The 11,828-nt window shown below is 42.3% G+C and overlaps 1 pseudogene; it reads right to left on the bottom strand.

The window, feature by feature from the left end:
• Positions 1 to 2,822: 2,822 nt before the first annotated feature.
• On the bottom strand, positions 2,823 to 6,837 carry LOC114641172 (pituitary tumor-transforming gene 1 protein-interacting protein-like; annotated as a pseudogene).
• Between the last annotated feature and the right edge of the window lie 4,991 nt (positions 6,838 to 11,828).

The following is an 11,828-nucleotide window of genomic DNA, read 5'->3' as shown; positions in this document are numbered from 1 at the left end:
TGCTGAGTTGGACTTTAGGTATCCTCTTTATCCCACTGCTAACACCAGTGTTGCACTGTGTGCTGATCTCCGGTGCTGAACCAATTGATTTTTTGGTCATTTCATTGTTTTTTTCATTTAGGTAGCTCACTGTCTTTACAAGGTATCTTGTTTTTACCACACTAGAATGGAGATCATGTGACTGCATCGGGCTTGCTGTTTTTATGAGCTGACACTGATGCTGCGTGTTTCAATGTGAAATGGCACCTGATGCTACTGCTCAGTCAATAATGAAGTCATCCCCAGATGATTCAGGGAGCTAGCATTGCTCCACTCTCATATTCCGTGTTTGAGAAGCTGAGTTTAGTTTTGTTACGTATGTTTTACACCATTGGTGTCGAACTCCAGTCCTGGAGGGCCGCAGCGGCTGCAGGTTTTCATTCTAACCATCTTCTTTAGTGATCAATTTTTGCTGCTAATTAAATTCTTTTGCCTTAGTTTTAATTCACTTGGCTCAGACCCCTTAGTTGTCTTTTCTTCCTTAATTAGCAGCCAAACAATAACGAGAAACACAACAAGCTGTCACATGAACACCTCAGATGTGTCCATCACACAATATCTGAAAAGAAAGAAAGGTAAAGGTCTCAGTAAGGTTGATCTCTCAGGTCACCAAAACATTTTGACGTTGTTCTTAGAAAAAACAGAAAAAACAACAGTTTCAGAAATGTCTGCTGTGGCAGAATGAGAGCAGCAACAAGCCATGGAATTAAATAGCAAGTTTAAATAACAGCAAGAATCGGCTTCTCATTAAGAAAGTGATTGGAGTGAAACTGGTTGGAATTTGAAGCCCCAATTTAGCTGGTCATCTGTCGGCTCGTTTTACGTCTCATTTCTGTTTGGCTGTCATTTAATGAAGAAAAGAATCAATTCAGAGGACTGAATCCTTAAACACAGGGCTATTAAAATGAAGGGAAAAGGAGTTAATTAGCAGTGAAAACTGATCACTGATTAGGAAAAGGGTTAGAATGAAAACCTGCAACCACTGCGGCCCTCCAGGCCCCGGAGTTCAACACCCCAGTTTTACACCGATCACACTCGATAGGAGCCGGAGGTCAGTTTGGCACACCTAATCTGCTCTCCTCCTACTGCATTTGTTTTTGTAATTGCATTTAATGTGGCTTACATAATCACGAGTGATTTTTGACAGTTTTGTGAGTGTGTGAACTGTGCCTGTTTTCTGTTTGATCGTGTCACCTTCTGTAAGCAGACAATTTTGCTTTGGTGCAGGGCTGTGTTTGGTGTCACCCGCTGCATTCGGGTCCCAATCCAGGCGGTTCATCGTGTGGTGGGTGCAGCAATGCTCTGTCAGAGTACGCTCCCAATTTGAATGCTGCTCCTTATTTAAGGAAACAAGTTTAAACTATTCAGAAGCTTATAGGGGAGTTGGGTCTGCCAGGCTACAACACTTCCCTGTTCAACAGGATCCTGGACCTCCTGACAGGGAGACCCCAGACATTCCATTTTGGAAATGCCATCTCCAGCACCATCATGCTGAGCACTGGTTCCCCCCAGGGCTATGTATTCAGCCCACTATGTTTTATTTTTGTTTTGTTTTATTTGAAAACTAGACAAAGAGCCCGTTTCGACAACATAAGATGAAACGGGCACGAGTGCAACAGTAGTAAGTATAAGCACCACAAACCTGATATAGGTGTATTGAATAATAATAATTTGCATTTATATAGCGCTTTTCTCACTACTCAAAGCGCTCAGCAATTGCAGGTTAAGGACCTTGCTGAAGGGCCCAACAGAGCAGAGTCCCTATTGGCATTTACGGGATTCGAACCGGCAACCTTCCAATTGCCAGTGCAGATCCCTAGCCTCAGAGCCACCACTCCGCCTGACTGTGTAATTAGGCCTGGAGCTGTAGTCGAAATCGCCTTTCAGGCCTCTAGAGCTTTAATCAAAGTTGCCTTTCTCTTTGAATTTTTGCGGCCGTAAATCCGCCGCATGCCGCGATGTTGGTCGAAGTCGCCTTTCTCTTTGAATTTTCGCGGCCGTAAATCCGCTGCCTGCCGCGATGTCGGTCTTGTAAAGTTTTTCGGGCAGCTGCGCAGAAGTCGACTGCGTATTCCGCACCACAAACCTGATATAGGTGTATTGAATGAATGCGTAATTAGGCCTCGAGCTGTAGTCGAAATCGCCTTTCAGGCCTCTAGAGCTTTAATCGAAGTAGCCTTTCTCTTTGAATTTTAGTCGCCTTTCTCTTTGAATTATCGCACCCGTAAATCCGCTGCCTGCCGCGATGTCGGTCTCATAAGGTTTTTCGGGCAGCTGCGCAGAAGGCGACTGCGCATTCGGCTTCGGACATGCACAAAAGGCGGCGTGCGCAGAAGGCGATTGCGCATTCCACACCACAAACCTGATATAGGTGTATTAAATGAATGCATAATTAGGTCTCGAGCTGTAGTCGAAATCGCCTTTCATGCCTCTAGAGCTTTAATTGAAGTCGTCTTTCTCTTTGAATTTTCGCGGCCGTAGTCGCCTTTCTCTTTGAATTTTCGCGGCCGTAAATCCGCCGCCTGCCGCGATGTCGGTTTCATAACGTTTTTCGGGCAGCTGCGCATTCGGCGACTGCGCATTCGGCTTCGGACATGCGCAGAAGGTGACGTGCGCAGAAGGTGACGTGCGCAGAAGGTGACGTGAGCAGAAGGCGACTACGCATTCGGCTTCGGACGGACCTGAGTAAGTGAGTGAGTGAGTGAGGAGACATGGCAAATTATGTATTAAGATTGAAAAAAGTCTCTCAAAATGACTTGTGTTACATGTTCTAGAACACATTCAAATGGAGTATCATAAATTGCTTAAGTAGATCAGAAAACAATAAAGAAGAAATACAGACAGGAATGTACATAAAATGAGATCTCAGTTTGAAAAATATTCACATGGTTCTGCTGACACAGAGATATCTGCCCTTGTGGAAGTAAAGAAAACGGTACAAGAACAGAAAAAGCATCTACACAGCACAACAAGAACTAACACTTTACAAACATACAGTATGTCCTGAAAGAAGATCAAGTTGCAGCTACAAGGTTCATACTGTCACACAGTTATCACTTTCTTTTTTGTCAAATGTTATGATAAGATGGTGGGGTTCAGCTTTCAAAAGGTGATGATGTTCCCTTCATGGTTTAAATGATCCATTCTCAAATCGACTATATGGATGATCAGTGTCTCGAACAAGGCCATATATCTTTCCTCACTGTTTTGTCTTGGTACAGTAACATACCATGTTTAGTCGAAAATAAGATAGGATCTTATATTAATTTATCCATCAAAAGATGCGCAAGAGCTTATTTTCAGGAGATGTCTAGTTTTTCCATGAACAACAATCTACATTTATCCATCCATCCATCCATTTTCCAACCCACTGAATCTGAACACAGGGTCACGGGGGTCTGCTGGAGCCAATCCCAGTCAACACAGGGCACAAGGCAGGAACCAATCCTGGGCAGGGTGCCAACCCACCACAGGACACACACAAACACACCAAGCACACACTAGGGCCAATTTAGAATCGCCAATCCACCTAACCTGCATGTCTTTGGACTGTGGGAGGAAACCGGAGTGCCCTCTTGAACAAAAATCTACATTTATTCAAATACAGTCATGTCATCATCTTCTGGAACATCATCATAATTTTCCAAACCCTGAATTCCATTATGAATTTCTTGTGACTCCATTTCCTTTAGAACAATTGGCCCCAATCTCCCATGTCTAGCAATAGATCATTCTTTAAATGAGCACCTCTTGGCCATGTAGCCTGGTCGTAGTGCATTCGGATATCCAACTTCATCTCTTTGCAGAAAGCAGTAAGATTTTTGCTCTGGGACTCCTCCACAATTCCTTTCTTGTACTCGACAGAATAGCTCTTTCTATTTGCACTCATCTTGTCGGGGGGTCAAAATACCGGTATTATTTCCAGTTCATCTGTGTACATACGGTATTGGGATTTAACGCTCATCCAAAGGTGCCTGCGCCAGATCATAACTGGGACTTATTTTCGGAGTAGAGCTTATATTACGAGCATCTTGAAAAATCATGCTAGGGCTTATTTTTGGGGTAGGTCTTATTTTCAGGGAAACACAGTATTACTCTACTTTCCCCTTTTGTATTATTAATATGTAGCCTTTGTCAAAATTCCTGAAATCTAACAGACTTACCACTGTTTATACCATATAAGTTCTCCTCACCTTCCCTTCTACATTTATAACCTCAGGCAATTAGGTGCAGTAAAAGACAAGCAGGAGTTAAGTTAAACTTTAAATAATGTATTATTGGTAATATTCATTAATAATAACAAAATGCAAAGTACAAGTGAACACTGGCAACCATACAACCTGATAAACGCTGACGTGTAGTTTCAGGTGGCACATGTCATTTTAAATGTCTCTAATGAAGTCCTCGTTTTTGGTCAGCTTTCTTCAGAACAGGCTGCATGCCTGTCTCAATATGGCTGCCAAGTTGTGCTCCTCATGTCAATGCTATGACAGAGAGATTCTTCTTCATGGTGGTGGTGTGAGAGAAGAGGGAGAGGTAAAGCAAGCAAATTTATAGATTTTCTGTCCAAACCCTACAGCCAATATGGCGTCATGGTACTTAATGGCTTCAGGCAACTTTAGACCAATAGAATTCTGGTGTGACACAATGGTTTCACACCTGCCCTCCAATACCATTTATTAAGGTGACGTTTGTCAGCTAGGTAGCTGGCCTCCATGCATGGGTTGATTGAAAGGGTCCTGCAGAGAATCACTTGTTAAACTCGTTTCAGGCCCATTTCCCCAACCCTGTTGTAAAATTACATTTACATTTACATCATTTAGCAGACGCTCTTATCCAGAGCGACTTACAACAGGTTTGTTAGTTTTTTCGCATACCCCTTGGGGTCAGAGCGCAGGGTCAGCCATTGTACAGCGCCCCTGGAGCAATTACAGGTTAAGGGCCTTGCTCAAGGGCCCAGCAGAGTAGGATCTCTTTTTGGCAGTGACAGGGATTCAAACCGGCAACCTTCGGGATACCAGCGCAGATCCTTAGCCTCAGAGCCACCACTCCGCCCTTACAAACACTCAGTCCTAAAAGGGGGGGTGGGGGGGGGTTCTTAACCATCAAACCATTGCTATTTTTATCAGTAATAAACATTAGTGTTATAAATTACAAATAAAGACATACAAAACATCTATCAACTTATATGCAAAATTTCACACCACAACAATCACTTTATATTATTCTTTCTGCTTTCTTCTCCTCTGCACGCTGCTTTCTTTCTTCACGTCTTTTAGCCATTATTTCTTCATCTCAATCAACTCTTGAAGAGCTACTTCAACAACCGCAACAGTAACAGCACACTATGACACTCAATAAGATGATCCCACCTACAACTGCCATTGCAATGATGAGGGCCTCAAAGTTCACCCAGCAAACACCCCAGACGGAGGGCATATATTAGTGGAGGGAAGTAAAGTCCTCATGGGATAATCCACACATGTGTTGTTGCTGTAACACCACAGGCACGATACATTCATCAAACATTGTTCACAGGAACCCCCAATATGAATTGCACATGGTGAGATACCAAATGCTTCAGAAAATAAAAAGCAACCAACAAATAACAGGAATAAAAATGATGTTCTTTGAAGTAAAGTTTCTTCTGTAATCGTTTTTATTGACGGTTTCTCACATTGATATCTTGTAACTTGTAGCAAAGCGGAGGGGATTCCGGTAGCTTAAAAGCCTCTCCCCTTAACGCAACACGCACTCTTCCCTTCCTGATTCTGTTCTCCGGCACCATCATGATCAATTACCGCAGGGGAATGCCTTAAACGCCAACAAAACTAACGCGACCATACATGGAAGTGACGTCACATCCTCTCTTCAGACCAATTCTGTTCACTCTGCTGACTCATGATTGTACGGCTGCATACAGCTCTAACACCATCATTAATTAATTAATTAAAAAAAAAAATTAACAACAACAACATTTATTTATATGGCACATTTTCATACCAACAGTGTAGCTCAATGTTATTTACAAGATGAAGTAAAAAGGAAGTTAATATAAAACATAAACAAACTAGATTAGCCAATGATATTATACAGCATGTAACAAAGGAAATGGTAAGGTCAGATGGCCAAGAGGACAGAAAAAAATTAAAGAAACTCCAAGTAGGCTGGAGAAAAAATAAAAATGAAAATCTGCAGGGGTTCCAAGGACAAAAGATTGGCCATTCCAAACTGTTTGCAAGTTTGCAGAGGACACAACGGTGATGGGTGTCATCAGCAATGGTGATGAGTCAGCGTACAGAAAGACGATATGGCGAAGGGTGGAATGGTGCAAGTGCAGCAATCTGTTTCTTAATAAGGTGTGAAAGAACCAGCCTCGACACACATAAAAAAAGGTTTGGGGCACCCACCCGTATATTATCCCTGGCTGCAAAACGGTAATGAAAATCACACGAATGTGCATAGATTGGAGTCCAAGAGTGAACTGAGGTGCATGGAAGTTGGCTGGTCCTTTAAGGCAGGGAACCAGAAATGACGTCATTCTTGGGGTCGGAAAACCAGAAGTGGTGTCGTTAGGGCTGAATCAGGCAGAATTCCCCATATTTAGTCTGCAGAAATTACAGAAGAAGGTTTAGTGCACCCTGCCACCACCTGGCCTGACATGGTATTACCTTCCTTTGGTCCATTCAGCTTCCTCCTATGCGCATGTGTGTGACAGTGGACAAAGTCGAAAGAGATGATTGTTGTCTTCGGGAAGGCCCATGCTGTCCACACACCGCTGCACATCGAGGGCTCCATAGTGGAACTGGTGATGGGCACCAAATTCCTTGGTGTGCACCTGGAAGCTGACCTCACTCGGTCAATTAACACCACCTCCATAGCTAAGAAGGTGCAGCAGTGTCTCCACTTGTTACAACGGCTGAAGAACACAAGGTTACCTCCCCTCCAGTTCTCACCACATTCTACAGGGGCCACCAACAAGACCAGTTGTTATCACTTTGGTTCTGTTTATGAGGTCCAAAACATCAGCGTTCTTTATTTCTCCTCTCTTCATTCTATGTATTGTACTTCCATGTGTGCACTGATTGCTTGTCAACACTCACATACGCAAAGCCCATCCTAACAACTGGAAACAAAATCTTTGTGGTAATCGATTGGTAGCTATGAAAGACATTATATAATAATTAGAAAAAGTGCTATAGGATTTAGTGAGAGAGATTATAAAGCCACTCCATTGCAGAGTGAAAGGTAGATATCAATGGCACTATATAATGGATGGAAAAGGCCGCATTTGGTAGACTGAGAAATACATGTGAAAGGTGCTATACAGTATAATAGGAAAGGCACTATATACTAGATAGATAGTTAAGAGGGGCACAATTGTAATTGGAAAAAGACATGACAATGGAAGCAGTGTCAAGGTCAGAAGAGACAACGGTTTGATCTGGCAGACCATCATTCAGATAAGCAGCTTCACCATCAGCCATGGTGCTGTGCCTGCAAGAAGACAAACCCACAGTGACTAAAATGTCACCATCTTAGCACAAGCAGTCCTTTTAAGAAAAGTAAGCTAATGCAACAGCAATAAAAATGAGTACAAATTCAGAGCATCACCACAAAGGCACTATAAAATAGATAGACACTACTGAGTTTGCCAGCCCTTCTTTGGGTCTAAAAGTAGACAGGTGTCACTTGAGTCACTTTTTCCTCTGTAAATGTCTCTTATTTTCAGATACCACAATGAATGCTAACCCCAACATCAGAGGATACTCCACTTTTATGTTGTCTTTCAGACCTTTGGTCCTTCCGTGTGATGATATCTGACAGTCCAGGGTTGAGATGAGACCTGCACAACCGACATCCTGACTGCAGCAACTCCCAAACATGGAACCCTAGCAGATTTTCCAAAACTCACTTTACCAGACCACTTTCCTTAAGTTCAAAGTAGAGTTCTTAAATTTAAAAGACAAAAAAAAGCCCCTGGAGTGGCTGGACAGCAGCAAGTCCATTTTGTTCCCTGGAGACACCATTTGAATGAATGTATGGTACCAGCATTGTCATGTACTGTGAAAGGCACTATATTCCATCCCCAGGTTATGAATGTTGATTTCCCTTTCATTTCAGCCTTACCCGAGAGATGCAGCTTCACACTGGCAGTCAGGGCTTCCATTGCACTAGGGGTGCTTCTTTTGATCCTCAGCCATGCCCTGATTTATACAGCATACGTCCTGAAGAGTAAAGGTATGTTGGTGCAGACCACCACCATCTTCATGAAGGTTAATAGTCTACAAGTTAAGTGCATTTGGATACTGATGATAATATTTTTAATGTCTCCTAACAGATAGTAAGAAACAGCTGCAGGTGAGTAGTAACAGTTCATTGCAGCAAGTCAACCTGCGTTTGATATAGTGCCTTTCATAGTGAGGGTACATGAATGAAGAGCAAACATCTGGGAGTCACCATGGTCACATCCCTGCCTGGATATTCTGTTCACTAATAACAGAGGGTCGCCATTTTAAAGTGGCTGAGTAGTTGCTGATCTTTTACTGTCACAACTTCATTTCTGCTTTACCTTGTTTGATCTGAGAGCTTCTTCTTGTCTAATAATGGAAGAGGAACTGCTTCAGAAGCCAGAGCACATGCATGGGATTGGCAGGTGCAAAGACCGATCAGAATGCTTGGCATTCTGGTCCTGTGGGTATCTCTGTATGGAGGCTACCGACAGTTGCTGGGTTCTCTTTACCATTTAGCTGAGTGTTCATAAGATGAGAAGACCTAAACCCTCGTGCCTGATGACGCAGCTATATGGCAGGATCCTTCAAGCTCCTTCTCGCTCCCTTTGACCTTCTGCTTTACGGATACTCTATGCTTCCTTTCAGAAGTCTGCAGACCATAAATTGATACAAAGTCATCTGCATCACCCAGTCCTGCTACTCATTTCACGGTGAAGGACTTGCACCTTTCAGATGCCACATTGCACTTGGTGGCCTTCAGATGTTATTCTTTCCAATTTTCAGCATGATAGCTCAGTGCTTACTGCTGCTGCCTCATGGGTGCGGTGTCTAAGACTTCAAGACCTGGCCCGGCCGCTGCCTATATAGAGTTCTGTCATCAACCCTGTGTCTGAATGAGATTTTCCTCAGGTATTCTGTTTTTTGTTCCACATCCTGAAGATTAATTTATGAGTGGCAGAGGTGCTTGCCCTTACATGACCTGGTGGCTTGTCATGGGTTGGTGCCCGAAATCTCCACAGTAGGCATCTGCCCTCCATGACCCTCAACTGGGTTAAGTGAGCCAAAGTACATCATGTTGTAATGTCTCGGTATATATCGTTAGATTACACTCATTTTATCACAAAAAAGCTGACCATAAGAGGGGAATATCAATATTGAATGGGACAATGTTTTTCTCAGTAAGTATATTTCTAATGGGACTATTGACATGAAATTTACATCAGATGTCGATAACAACCAAAGTAATTCACACATACAAAGAAATCAAAACAAATAAGTCCATAAATTAAGTTATGTATAATAAAGTGGAATGACACAGGGAATAAGTATTGAACGCGTGAAGAAGAACAGGTGCAAAAGAACATGGAAAGCCAAAAAAGCAGCTGAAATCTGTCAATCCTGATAGCCCCCTATTAGTGTAAATGAATATCAGCTGCTTTAGTCGTAATTGATGCTTTCTCAATCCCAAGGTGTCACACAAGCAGCATCTCATGATGGGTAACAGCAAAGAGCTCTCTCAAGACCTTTGTAACCTTATTGTTACAAAACATACTGATGGCATTGGTGACATACGTATTTCTAAACTTCTGAATGTTCCAGTGAGCACCATTGGGGCCATAAACCAGAAGTAGAAAGAACATCATTTCACCTTAAACTGGCTGGACCAGGTGCTCCTTGCAAGATTTCTGTCAAAAGAATAATCAGCAGAGTTGTCCAAGAACCACTCGCAAGAGCTTCAGAAAGACCTGGAATTAGCAGGTCCAGTTGTTTCAAAGAAAACAATAAGTAATGGACTTGACCACCATGGCCTTTATGCACGCTCACGACACAAAACTCCACCGCTGAAGAAAAATGAATTTTGAAGCTCATTTAAAGTTTTCTGAACAACATTTGGACAAGCCAATGAAATAGTTGGAGAATAGAGTCTGGTCTAATGAGACCAAAATTGAACTCTTTGGATGTCATTGCACACACCATGTCTGGTGGAGAAATGGCACTGGACACCACCTCAAAAACTTCACACCAACAGTGAAGTTTGTAGGTGGGAACATCATGGAAGGATGAATGGAGAAATGTAGCAGGACATTCTTGATAAGAATCTGCTGCCATATACCAGGATGCTAAAGATTAAATGAGGGGGGACATTTCAGCAAGACAGGGATCCCAAACACACAGCCAATGAAACTCTCAATTGGTTTCAGAGAATTAAGAAAATTAAGCTTCTAGAATGGCCCAGTCAATCACCTGACTTGAATCTGATTGAAAATCTATGGAAAGAACTGAAGATCAGAGTTCATAGAAGAGGCCCCTGGAACCTTCAAGATTTGAAGACAGATTGTGTGGAAGAATAGGCCAAAAATACCACCTGAACAATGCATGCGACTCATTTCTCCATACAGGAGGCGTCTTGAAGCTGTCATTATCAACAAAGGCTTTTCTACTAAGAATTAAATAAATTTTAGTGAGCGTGTTCAATACTCATTCCCTGTGTCATTCCAATTTATTCCAAATAGCTTCATTTCTGGATTTGTTTGTTTTGATTTCTTTGTATGCGTGGATTACTTGCGTTGTTAAAAACATCTGGTGTAAATTTTATGTCAATAGCCCCATTAGAAATATATTTACTGAGAAATACATTGACGCATTCAATACTTATTTTCCCCACTGTAAGAAAGAAATCAATGGCTTTTCCACATATACAAGAGATGAAATCCCAAGTTCTCAGGCCCCTGGGCACCCCTGACCCAAACTCTGCCACCAGACAGAACCAATCCCAGAAAACAGTCAAATACAAGTATGTTATTCATCCAAATGCCAGTGCTTATTTGTAGGACATCAGAAACAAAATAATAACTTCATATCTGAGTAGATAGCACATACTAGATTAGATAGATAGATAGATAGATAGATAGATAGATAGATAGATAGATAGATAGATAGATAGATAGATAGATAGATAGATAGATAGATAGATAGATAGATAGATAGATAGATAGATAGATAGATAGATAGATAGATAGATAGATAGATAGATACTTTATTAATCCCCAAGGGGAAATTCACATACTCCAGCAGCAGTATACTGATAAAAACAATATTAATTAAAGAGTGATAACAATGCAGTGCAAGTTAAAAAATGCAAGGTGGAGAGTGAGAGGCAGGTATAATAGTCAATAATCTTGTATTGTGTTAACGTTTACCCCCCCAGGTATAATTGAAGAGTCGCATAGTGTGGTGGAGGAACGATCTCCTCAGTCTGTCAGTGGAGCAGAACAGTGACAGCAGTCTGTCGCTGAAGCTGCTCCTCTGTCTGGAGATGACACTGTTTAGTGGATGCAGTGGATTCTCCATGATTGACAGGAATCTGCTCAGCGCCCGTCGCTCTGCCACAGATGTCAAACTGTCCAGCTCCGTGCCTACAATAGAGCCTGCCTTCCTCACCAATTTGTCCAGGCATGAGGCGTCCCTCTTCTTCATGCTGCCTCTCCAGCACACCACCATGTAGAAGAGGGCGCTCGCCACAACCGTCAGATAGAACATCTGCAGCATCTTATT

Source organism: Erpetoichthys calabaricus, chromosome 4, assembly GCF_900747795.2.
Source record: "Erpetoichthys calabaricus chromosome 4, fErpCal1.3, whole genome shotgun sequence".
Taxonomy (NCBI): Eukaryota; Metazoa; Chordata; class Cladistia; order Polypteriformes; family Polypteridae; genus Erpetoichthys; species Erpetoichthys calabaricus.
The sequence above is the reverse complement of the archived record's forward strand: the minus strand, read 5'-3'. Positions and strand labels throughout refer to the sequence as shown.